Here is a 13,269-nt window from a genome sequence, read left to right as displayed (position 1 = left end):
TCTCTGGATACCAGGGTTGACCAAATCATTCTGCCTGGGGTGGCAGGTAGCCTAGTGGTTAGAGAGTTGGACTAGAACTACTTCTCTGGATACCAGGGTTGACCAAATCATTCTGCCTGGGGTGGCAGGTAGCCTAGTGGTTAGAGAGTTGGACTAGGACTACTTCTCTGGATACCAGGGTTGACCAAATCATTCTGCCTGGGGTGGCAGGTAGCCTAGAGGTTAGAGAGTTGGACTAGGACTACTTCTCTGGATACCAGGGTTGACCAAATCATTCTGCCTGGGGTGGCAGGTAGCCTAGTGGTTAGAGAGTTGGACTAGGACTACTTCTCTGGATACCAGGGTTGACCAAATCATTCTGCCTGGGGTGGCAGGTAGCCTAGTGGTTAGAGAGTTGGACTAGAACTACTTCTCTGGATACCAGGGTTGACCAAATCATTCTGCCTGGGGTGGCAGGTAGCCTAGTGGTTAGAGAGTTGGACTAGGACTACTTCTCTGGATACCAGGGTTGACCAAATCATTCTGCCTGGGGTGGCAGGTAGCCTAGAGGTTAGAGAGTTGGACTAGGACTACTTCTCTGGATACCAGGGTTGACCAAATCATTCTGCCTACGGTGGCAGGTAGCCTAGTGGTTAGAGAGTTGGACTAGGACTACTTCTCTGGATACCAGGGTTGACCAAATCATTCTGCCTGGGGTGGCAGGTAGCCTAGTGGTTAGAGAGTTGGACTAGGACTACTTCTCTGGATACCAGGGTTGACCAAATCATTCTGCCTGGGGTGGCAGGTAGCCTAGTGGTTAGAGAGTTGGACTAGGACTACTTCTCTGGATACCAGGGTTGACCAAATCATTCTGCCTGGGGTGGCAGGTAGCCTGGTGGTTAGAGAGTTGGACTAGGACTACTTCTCTGGATACCAGGGTTGACCAAATCATTCTGCCTGGGGTGGCAGGTAGCCTAGTGGTTAGAGAGTTGGACTAGGACTACTTCTCTGGATACCAGGGTTGACAAAATCATTCTGCCTTGGGTGGCAGGTAGCCTAGTGGTTAGAGAGTTGGACTAGGACTACTTCTCTGGATACCAGGGTTTACCAAATCATTCTGCCTGGGGTGGCAGGTAGCATAGAGGTTAGAGAGTTGGACTAGGACTACTTCTCTGGATACCAGGGTTGACCAAATCATTCTGCCTGGGGTGGCAGGTAGCCTAGTGGTTAGAGAGTTGGACTAGGACTACTTCTCTGGATACCAGGGTTGACCAAATCATTCTGCCTGGGGTGGCAGGTAGCCTAGTGGTTAGAGAGTTGGACTAGGCCTACTTCTCTGGATACCAGGGTTGACCAAATCATTCTGCCTGGGGTGGCAGGTAGCCTAGTGGTTAGAGAGTTGGACTAGGACTACTTCTCTGGATACCAGGGTTGACCAAATCATTCTGCCTGGGGTGGCAGGTAGCCTAGTGGTTAGAGAGTTGGACTAGGACTACTTCTCTGGATACCAGGGTTGACCAAATCATTCTGCCTGGGGTGGCAGGTAGCCTAGTGGTGAGAGAGTTGGACTAGGACTACTTCTCTGGATACCAGGGTTGACCAAATCATTCTGCTGGGGTGGCAGGTAGCCTAGTGGTTAGAGATTTGGACTAGGACTACTTCTCTGGATACCAGGGTTGACCAAATCATTCTGCCTGGCGTGGCAGGTAGCCTAGTGGTTAGAGAGTTGGACTAGGACTACTTCTCTGGATACCAGGGTTGACCAAATCATTCTGCCTGGGGTGGCAGGTAGCCTGGTGGTTAGAGAGTTGGACTAGGACTACTTCTCTGGATACCAGGGTTGACCAAATCATTCTGCCTGGGGTGGCAGGTAGCCTAGTGGTTAGAGAGTTGGACTAGGACTACTTCTCTGGATTCCAGGGTTGACCAAATCATTCTGCCTGGGGTGGCAGGTAGCCTAGTGGTTAGAGAGTTGGACTAGGACTACTTCTCTGGATACCAGGGTTGACCAAATCATTCTGCCTGGGGTGGCAGGTAGCCTAGTGGTTAGAGAGTTGGACTAGGACTACTTCTCTGGATACCAGGGTTGACCAAATCATTCTGCCTGGGGTGGCAGGTAGCCTAGTGGTTAGAGAGTTGGACTAGGACTACTTCTCTGGATACCAGGGTTGACCAAATCATTCTGCCTGGGGTGGCAGGTAGCCTAGTGGTTAGAGAGTTGGACTAGGACTACTTCTCTGGATACCAGGGTTGACCAAATCATTCTGCCTGGGGTGGCAGGGAGCCTAGTGGTTAGAGAGTTGGACTAGACCTACTTCTCTGGATACCAGGGTTGACCAAATCATTCTGCCTGGGGTGGCAGGTAGCTTAGTGGTTAGAGAGTTGGACTAGGACTACTTCTCTGGATACCAGGGTTGACCAAATTCCTGCTGGGGTGGCAGGTAGCCTGGTGGTTAGAGAGTTGGACTAGGACTACTTCTCTGGATACCAGGGTTGACCAAATCATTCTGCTGGGGTGGCAGGTAGCCTGGTGGTTAGAGAGTTGGACTAGGACTACTTCTCTGGATACCAGGGTTGACCAAATCATTCTGCCTGGGGTGGCAGGTAGCCTGGTGGTTAGAGAGTTGGACTAGGACTACTTCTCTGGATACCAGGGTTGACCAAATCATTATGCCTGGGCTGGCAGGTAGCCTAGTGGTTAGAGAGTTGGACTAGGACTACTTCTCTGGATACCAGGGTTGACCAAATCATTCTGCCTGGGGTGGCAGGTAGCCTAGTGGTTAGAGAGTTGGACTAGGACTACTTCTCTGGATACCAGGGTTGACCAAATCATTCTGCCTGGGGTGGCAGGTAGCCTAGTGGTTAGAGAGTTGGACTAGGCCTACTTCTCTGGATACCAGGGTTGACCAAATCATTCTGCCTGGGGTGGCAGGTAGCCTAGTGGTTAGAGAGTTGGACTAGGACTACTTCTCTGGATACCAGGGTTGACCAAATCATTCTGCCTGGGGTGGCAGGTAGCCTAGTGGTTAGAGAGTTGGACTAGGACTACTTCTCTGGATACCAGGGTTGACCAAATCATTCTGCCTGGGGTGGCAGGTAGCCTGGTGGTTAGAGAGTTGGACTAGGACTACTTCTCTGGATACCAGGGTTGACCAAATCATTCTGCCTGGGGTGGCAGGTAGCCTGGTGGTTAGAGAGTTGGACTAGGACTACTTCTCTGGATACCAGGGTTGACCAAATCATTCTGCCTGGGGTGGCAGGTAGCCTAGTGGTTAGAGAGTTGAACTAGGACTACTTCTCTGGATACCAGGGTTGACCAAATCATTCTGCCTGCGGTGGCAGGTAGCCTAGTGGTTAGAGAGTTGGACTAGGACTACTTCTCTGGATACCAGGGTTGACCAAATCATTCTGCTGGGGTGGCAGGTAGCCTAGTGGTTAGAGAGTTGGACTAGGACTACTTCTCTGGATACCAGGGTTGACCAAATCATTCTGCCTGGGGTGGCAGGTAGCCTAGTGGTTAGAGAGTTGGACTAGGACTACTTCTCTGGATACCAGGGTTGACCAAATCATTCTGCCTGGGGTGGCAGGTAGCCTAGTGGTTAGAGAGTTGGACTAGGACTACTTCTCTGGATACCAGGGTTGACCAAATCATTCTGCCTGGGGTGGCAGGGAGCCTAGTGGTTAGAGAGTTGGACTAGAACTACTTCTCTGGATACCAGGGTTGACCAAATCATTCTGCCTGGGGTGGCAGGTAGCCTAGTGGTTAGAGAGTTGGACTAGGACTACTTCTCTGGATACCAGGGTTGACCAAATCATTCTGCCTGGGGTGGCAGGTAGCCTAGAGGTTAGAGAGTTGGACTAGGACTACTTCTCTGGATACCAGGGTTGACCAAATCATTCTGCCTACGGTGGCAGGTAGCCTAGTGGTTAGAGAGTTGGACTAGGACTACTTCTCTGGATACCAGGGTTGACCAAATCATTCTGCCTGGGGTGGCAGGTAGCCTAGTGGTTAGAGAGTTGGACTAGGACTACTTCTCTGGATACCAGGGTTGACCAAATCATTCTGCCTGGGGTGGCAGGTAGCCTGGTGGTTAGAGAGTTGGACTAGGACTACTTCTCTGGATACCAGGGTTGACCAAATCATTCTGCCTACGGTGGCAGGTAGCCTAGTGGTTAGAGAGTTGAACTAGGACTACTTCTCTGGATACCAGGGTTGACCAAATCATTCTGCCTGCGGTGGCAGGTAGCCTAGTGGTTAGAGAGTTGGACTAGGACTACTTCTCTGGATACCAGGGTTGACCAAATCATTCTGCTGGGGTGGCAGGTAGCCTAGTGGTTAGAGAGTTGGACTAGGACTACTTCTCTGGATACCAGGGTTGACCAAATCATTCTGCCTGGGGTGGCAGGTAGCCTAGTGGTTAGAGAGTTGGACTAGGACTACTTCTCTGGATACCAGGGTTGACCAAATCATTCTGCCTGGGGTGGCAGGTAGCCTAGTGGTTAGAGAGTTGGACTAGGACTACTTCTCTGGATACCAGGGTTGACCAAATCATTCTGCCTGGGGTGGCAGGGAGCCTAGTGGTTAGAGAGTTGGACTAGAACTACTTCTCTGGATACCAGGGTTGACCAAATCATTCTGCCTGGGGTGGCAGGTAGCCTAGTGGTTAGAGAGTTGGACTAGGACTACTTCTCTGGATACCAGGGTTGACCAAATCATTCTGCCTGGGGTGGCAGGTAGCCTGGTGGTTAGAGAGTTGGACTAGGACTACTTCTCTGGATACCAGGGTTGACAAAATCATTCTGCCTTGGGTGGCAGGTAGCCTAGTGGTTAGAGAGTTGGACTAGGACTACTTCTCTGGATACCAGGGTTGACCAAATCATTCTGCCTGGGGTGGCAGGTAGCCTGGTGGTTAGAGAGTTGGACTAGGACTACTTCTCTGGATACCAGGGTTGACCAAATCATTCTGCCTGGGGTGGCAGGTAGCCTAGTGGTTAGAGAGTTGGACTAGGACTACTTCTCTGGATACCAGGGTTGACCAAATCATTCTGCCTGGGGTGGCAGGTAGCCTAGTGGTTAGAGAGTTGGACTAGGCCTACTTCTCTGGATACCAGGGTTGACCAAATCATTCTGCCTGGGGTGGCAGGTAGCCTAGTGGTTAGAGAGTTGGACTAGGACTACTTCTCTGGATACCAGGGTTGACCAAATCATTCTGCCTGGGGTGGCAGGTAGCCTAGTGGTTAGAGAGTTGGACTAGGACTACTTCTCTGGATACCAGGGTTGACCAAATCATTCTGCCTGGGGTGGCAGGTAGCCTAGTGGTGAGAGAGTTGGACTAGGACTACTTCTCTGGATACCAGGGTTGACCAAATCATTCTGCTGGGGTGGCAGGTAGCCTAGTGGTTAGAGATTTGGACTAGGACTACTTCTCTGGATACCAGGGTTGACCAAATCATTCTGCCTGGCGTGGCAGGTAGCCTAGTGGTTAGAGAGTTGGACTAGGACTACTTCTCTGGATACCAGGGTTGACCAAATCATTCTGCCTGGGGTGGCAGGTAGCCTGGTGGTTAGAGAGTTGGACTAGGACTACTTCTCTGGATACCAGGGTTGACCAAATCATTCTGCCTGGGGTGGCAGGTAGCCTAGTGGTTAGAGAGTTGGACTAGGACTACTTCTCTGGATTCCAGGGTTGACCAAATCATTCTGCCTGGGGTGGCAGGTAGCCTAGTGGTTAGAGAGTTGGACTAGGACTACTTCTCTGGATACCAGGGTTGACCAAATCATTCTGCCTGGGGTGGCAGGTAGCCTAGTGGTTAGAGAGTTGGACTAGGACTACTTCTCTGGATACCAGGGTTGACCAAATCATTCTGCCTGGGGTGGCAGGTAGCCTAGTGGTTAGAGAGTTGGACTAGGACTACTTCTCTGGATACCAGGGTTGACCAAATCATTCTGCCTGGGGTGGCAGGTAGCCTAGTGGTTAGAGAGTTGGACTAGGACTACTTCTCTGGATACCAGGGTTGACCAAATCATTCTGCCTGGGGTGGCAGGGAGCCTAGTGGTTAGAGAGTTGGACTAGACCTACTTCTCTGGATACCAGGGTTGACCAAATCATTCTGCCTGGGGTGGCAGGTAGCTTAGTGGTTAGAGAGTTGGACTAGGACTACTTCTCTGGATACCAGGGTTTACCAAATTCCTGCTGGGGTGGCAGGTAGCCTGGTGGTTAGAGAGTTGGACTAGGACTACTTCTCTGGATACCAGGGTTGACCAAATCATTCTGCTGGGGTGGCAGGTAGCCTGGTGGTTAGAGAGTTGGACTAGGACTACTTCTCTGGATACCAGGGTTGACCAAATCATTCTGCCTGGGGTGGCAGGTAGCCTGGTGGTTAGAGAGTTGGACTAGGACTACTTCTCTGGATACCAGGGTTGACCAAATCATTATGCCTGGGCTGGCAGGTAGCCTAGTGGTTAGAGAGTTGGACTAGGACTACTTCTCTGGATACCAGGGTTGACCAAATCATTCTGCCTGGGGTGGCAGGTAGCCTAGTGGTTAGAGAGTTGGACTAGGACTACTTCTCTGGATACCAGGGTTGACCAAATCATTCTGCCTGGGGTGGCAGGTAGCCTAGTGGTTAGAGAGTTGGACTAGGCCTACTTCTCTGGATACCAGGGTTGACCAAATCATTCTGCCTGGGGTGGCAGGTAGCCTAGTGGTTAGAGAGTTGGACTAGGACTACTTCTCTGGATACCAGGGTTGACCAAATCATTCTGCCTGGGGTGGCAGGTAGCCTAGTGGTTAGAGAGTTGGACTAGGACTACTTCTCTGGATACCAGGGTTGACCAAATCATTCTGCCTGGGGTGGCAGGTAGCCTGGTGGTTAGAGAGTTGGACTAGGACTACTTCTCTGGATACCAGGGTTGACCAAATCATTCTGCCTGGGGTGGCAGGTAGCCTGGTGGTTAGAGAGTTGGACTAGGACTACTTCTCTGGATACCAGGGTTGACCAAATCATTCTGCCTGCGGTGGCAGGTAGCCTGGTGGTTAGAGAGTTGGACTAGGACTACTTCTCTGGATACCAGGGTTGACCAAATCATTCTGCCTGGGGTGGCAGGTAGCCTAGTGGTTAGAGAGTTGGACTAGGACTACTTCTCTGGATACCAGGGTTGACCAAATCATTCTGCCTGGGGTGGCAGGTAGCCTGGTGGTTAGAGAGTTGGACTAGGACTACTTCTCTGGATACCAGGGTTGACCAAATCATTCTGCCTGGGGTGGCAGGTAGCCTGGTGGTTAGAGAGTTGGACTAGGACTACTTCTCTGGATACCAGGGTTGACCAAATCATTCTGCCTGGGGTGGCAGGTAGCCTAGTGGTTAGAGAGTTGAACTAGGACTACTTCTCTGGATACCAGGGTTGACCAAATCATTCTGCCTGCGGTGGCAGGTAGCCTAGTGGTTAGAGAGTTGGACTAGGACTACTTCTCTGGATACCAGGGTTGACCAAATCATTCTGCTGGGGTGGCAGGTAGCCTAGTGGTTAGAGAGTTGGACTAGGACTACTTCTCTGGATACCAGGGTTGACCAAATCATTCTGCCTGGGGTGGCAGGTAGCCTAGTGGTTAGAGAGTTGGACTAGGACTACTTCTCTGGATACCAGGGTTGACCAAATCATTCTGCCTGGGGTGGCAGGTAGCCTAGAGGTTAAAGAGTTGGACTAGGACTACTTCTCTGGATACCAGGGTTGACCAAATCATTCTGCCTGGGGTGGCAGGGAGCCTAGTGGTTAGAGAGTTGGACTAGGACTACTTCTCTGGATACCAGGGTTGACCAAATCATTCTGCCTGGGGTGGCAGGTAGCCTAGTGGTTAGAGAGTTGGACTAGGACTACTTCTCTGGATACCAGGGTTGACCAAATCATTCTGCCTGGGGTGGCAGGTAGCCTAGTGGTTAGAGAGTTGGACTAGGACTACTTCTCTGGATACCAGGGTTGACCAAATCATTCTGCTGGGGTGGCAGGTAGCCTAGAGGTTAAAGAGTTGGACTAGGACTACTTCTCTGGATACCAGGGTTGACCAAATCATTCTGCCTGGGGTGGCAGGGAGCCTAGTGGTTAGAGAGTTGGACTAGGACTACTTCTCTGGATACCAGGGTTGACCAAATCATTCTGCCTGGGGTGGCAGGTAGCCTAGTGGTTAGAGAGTTGGACTAGGACTACTTCTCTGGATACCAGGGTTGACCAAATCATTCTGCCTGGGGTGGCAGGTAGCCTAGTGGTTAGAGAGTTGGACTAGGACTACTTCTCTGGATACCAGGGTTGACCAAATCATTCTGCTGGGGTGGCAGGTAGCCTAGAGGTTAAAGAGTTGGACTAGGACTACTTCTCTGGATACCAGGGTTGACCAAATCATTCTGCCTGGGGTGGCAGGGAGCCTAGTGGTTAGAGAGTTGGACTAGGACTACTTCTCTGGATACCAGGGTTGACCAAATCATTCTGCCTGGGGTGGCAGGTAGCCTAGTGGTTAGAGAGTTGGACTAGGACTACTTCTCTGGATACCAGGGTTGACCAAATCATTCTGCCTGGGGTGGCAGGTAGCCTAGTGGTTAGAGAGTTGGACTAGTAACCGCAAGATCAAATCCCTGAGCTGATGAGGTTAAAATCTATCATTCTGCCCCTGAACAAGGCAGTTAACCCACTGTTCCTAGGCTGTCATTGAAAATAATAATTTGTTCTTAACGGACTTGCCTAATGAAATAAATTCAAGATCTTCCTGGAAAAATACAAGCAAGTGAGCAGGTCAAAAATCTAATTGTTGCAAGACTCAAATGAAAATGCTTTCCGATAAGTGTGAGATCAAGTGTAACCGAATAAAATGGACTGGCACAGCTTTGAATATTAATAATATGACTCTGGCTCTTCGTGTGTAGTGAGTGAGCAGCAATTGATTTTTCACACCGAATTAACAACCTATAGTTCTGCTCTGATCTGGAACATTAGTCAGACTCGCCAAAAGGGAATATAATAAATATTACCAGGTCGTCCCCCCCCACCCCCCAAATTGAAACAGTATCTGCCAACTCTGTTCCTCCAGTATCCCCAATAGTACATATTGTTGTTGTGGTCCCAGACAAGCAAACCTGATTCTACTTGTCAGCTAATCATCAAGCCCATGGCAAGTGGAATCAGGTGTTCGCTACAACAACAATGTGTGCTGTTGGGAGTACTGGAGGACCGGATTTGGGGAAACACTGGTCTAGGCAGTGCTATGACTTTTTAAGGTCTGTATTCAAAATGTGTATCTGACCATAAATGTCACCAACTGGAAGGGATCACAGTTTGCATTTCAAAATGCTCACAAGGCAGACCCGTTATTAATTATAATTAAAAGAAAATGTAACTAGGCAAGTCAGTTATGAACAAATTCTTATTTACAATGACGGCCTAACAGGGAACAGTGGGTTAACTGCCTTGTTCAGGGGCAGAACGACAGATTTTTACCTCATCAGCTCGGAGATTCAATCCAGCAATCTTTCGGTTACTGGCCCAACGCTCTAACCACTAGGCTATTAAGCATGAGGCATTGCATTATCAGTGGGTGTTTGCTCATCAAGTGGATGTAGTGAATAGTGTATATTGTAGCAACCTTAACACAACACCTAGCGACCTATTCAAAGGGGTTCAGACCTCTTGGCATAACGGTTAAGGCATTGGCTTGACAGTCATTGGACCTGGGTTTGAGTCCCAGTTGGGGCTACCCCATGAATTTGCCACAATATATGAATAAATTACAATGTCATTATTTGTAAACATCTCCCTCCCTGTTCTAGCGCCCAGCCTGCTCCCACATTGTTAGGCGTCTGCTGGCCAGCCACGTCGCCCCCAGATCTCACTGCTTGTGATGTTTCTGCCTTTTCCCCTGGTCAATCTCAGAGGCCAGTACCAGGTCCTGTGGGCTGGTAGCCACCCTGCTGACCTGTGGGACAGTGACCGACCCTGTTCTGGGCTGCCAGGTCTTCATGCCTGTTCCTAGCCTGTTCCCAGTGCTACTGTCTCATCAAACACACAGCAGAAGGGTGCAAGTATCCTTTTTTTAATGCATCTTGTGTGTCCACCCTGCGATCATTAATTCTGCTACATTCTTAGAAACAAAGGCGCTATCTAGAACACCAATCAGGCTCCCTGAGGACTGGAATTGCCCAGGCCTGTGACCTATTGGGACAGCCGAAAACCCCTTTGGAACCCTTTTTTCCTAAGAGTGTACGTCTGTTTGAGGAAGGGTGAGGAATGCCCAATGGGTAAACATCTGGAGTATAGACTCTATCTGGAGTCCGGTAAGGAGCAAGGATGTCTAACAGGCTGAGGTTTGTAGCATAACTCAGTTGAGGTTTGCCCTGACTGTGAGATTAGTCACGCCCTGGGTATCTTGGTTCAATCATAGTAATTATAGGCCCCTTGGCTACGTTTACACATGCAGACAAATTATGATATTTTGCCTAATTATTGCTCTTTTGACCAATCAGATCAGATCTTTTGCCAATAAGTGGAAAACAGATCAGAATTGGGCTCCGTGTGTAAATGCAGCCCCTGTGTTTCCCAAATGTGCAATGTGACATTTTTTTTTTTTTTTTTACTCGTGATTAAATTAACAGCTTTATTCTGCCGTCCTGCTTTGCATTTGTGACTCACCTGCACAGTCATTGACTGAGAGCCGAGTGGGAGAAAGCAAAAGCGGTCGGAGACAAAGACATGAGCCCGTCTCTCTGAGGATGTGAGGATTACTTCCGCCACTTTTCTCTTCACGCCCAGGCTCCCATGCAGTCAACGGAAGGAACAGCATGGGAGAAGGAGAGATGGAGGAGACAGGGGGGGGGGGAAACGGTGCTCACGTTGTATCCATTTCACTGACTACCACTCTCTTCTTCTGAGGGGGTTGAGATGTTTTAAGCCCCTACACTTAGTGGCTCAAAATGGAATATGATGTTCATGATCAGGGTTGGGTAGGTTACTTCCTAAATGTAATCCGTTACAGTTACTGTCCAAAATTGTAATCAGTAACGTAACTTTTGGAATACCTAAACTCAGTAACGTAATATGATTACATTCAGTTACTTTTAGATTACTTTCCCCTTAAGAGGCATTAGAAGAAGACAAAAATATGTTACCAATTGAACGACATCTATTGCAGGATAAACCAATGTTAAAGTTTACATAGCTGGCCATATATGGATGATAAATGTTACTTTATGGGTTGGTTATGTAGGCTTCCTCTAACCCATTGCTTTCTACTGCATATAAGAATATGATTAAATTATATCTTTACATTAATATACAGTATATCATTTATAAGTCCAAAAATGTATGTAGCAACTACAGAATTACCCTTTAAGTCTATCAAATGTGTGCAAGTTTGACCATGTGTCCATTAGGCCTATGGATTTTCTTTTTATATCAGCATGAATTAGATTGAGCAATAAAAGCCCCACTTTTATTCCATAGGCTGGGATTCGCACTATGCAGCTGTTGCAAGAGTGCATTTTTCACTGGCTGTCCACTGGTTTCAAAAACAATGATTTGATAGGCAGCTTAAACTTCTTGAAATCAACCATTATTGGGTTGAAATACACCTTTAGATTTGTGAACAGCCATCCACAACAACCACAATCCATAAGGAGCAGATAGCTAAATGAGAGAGCAGCAGTGTGATTCACATCAATGCGCTATGTAGATATCAATAATAAGTTATATCCATATCACCGTAGACTAAACCACTGCTGTCATCCTTACCTCCAAGCGTTTATTCAAGTTGGATAATCTTTGGATGCCGACAGCAGTCGTACCATTGGAAGACATCGCTTGGACTGTAGACTACAAAAGCCCATTCCTGCTCTTTTCCTGCAATCAATCAAACACATTTGGTGTGTCATCATAGTGTCATAGTGGTCTCTGACATCATAGTGGTCTCTGACATCATAGTGGTCTCTGACTTGTGGTCAGACTCCCTCAGGTGGATTACATTTAAATTTGCGCCTTTTTTTCAATGCTGAATTGAATGTCATTGTGAAAACAGAGAAGGGTCAAAGATTTTAAAAAAATCTCGCAAACATCCTTTCTGAATTTAAAAGTAATCATCTAGTTTCTTAAAAGTATCTGTAGTCTGATTACAATATTTTAGCTGGTAATTTAACGGATTATAGTTAACCGTTAATCTTTTACAAAAGCCAACCCTGCTCATGATACTCATTGTGGAAGGTGGACAAGATGACTTGAAAAGCCTCGTTTCCCATTTGGTTATACGGTACATAACACAAGTGGTCAGCTGCACTGGGCTTGGTTTGTTTTGAGGAAGTCGGGCTTTAGGGGCGCATCATAACAATAAGAACTAAACTTCCGTAACTCTGTTTGCTTTGACGTGTTGGATTTACACCAATAGGAGAAGAGTCCACTCACACTGTCACCCAGGTCTAATATCTGCAATTCAGTTCCTGACAGAAAATGAAGTAGGCTAAAATAAACAGATACTATTTGGCCAAAAGAACTGGAAATAAGTACTCCAGCTGTTAGTGGGCTCAGGCAGCCAATTAATAGGGAGGTGGAGCATTAGAGATGAAAATAGAACAGAGAGAGGGCCAGTGTTATTAGCACTGCTTGAGTCCTTTCTCCACAAGGTCCAGCTATTACACACACACACACACACACACACACACCTGCTACCCTTGACTTGATTTGGTGAGCAAGAGTGCACCTCTCATTTAGGTTCCATTAGTGCAACTTGTGTCTGTGTCAACCCCCCCCCCCCAATCATGTCTCAAAACACAGCATAGATTATTTTATAAACAGACAGATCATATGATTTTTAACCACTTTTTATTTGCTAAAACCTGTAAAACTGACAAACTGTTGACCAATAAGATCCATGTTGCTAAAGATGGTTGATAAAAGACTGAGATATACAGCACCTATATGCCTTCAGAAAGGTTTCACTTCCCTTGACTTCCTACACATTTTATTGTTACAGCCTGAACTTAAAATGGATTCAATTAGGATTTTTTGGTAACTGGTCTACACACAATAACACGTAATGTCAAAGTGGAACGATGTTTTTTAATACATTTTTACAAATTAATAAAAAAATGAAAAGCTGAAATGTCAACCCTTTTGTTATGACAAGCGGTAATTAGTTCAGGAGTAAAAATCTACGTAAGTCACATAATAAATTGCATGAACTTACTCTGTGTGCAATAATAGTGTTTTACATGATTTTTGAATGCCTACCTAATCTCTGTACCCAACACATACAATTA

Source organism: Salvelinus namaycush, chromosome 6, assembly GCF_016432855.1.
Source record: "Salvelinus namaycush isolate Seneca chromosome 6, SaNama_1.0, whole genome shotgun sequence".
NCBI lineage: Eukaryota > Metazoa > Chordata > Actinopteri > Salmoniformes > Salmonidae > Salvelinus > Salvelinus namaycush.
The sequence above is the reverse complement of the archived record's forward strand: the minus strand, read 5'-3'. Positions refer to the sequence as shown.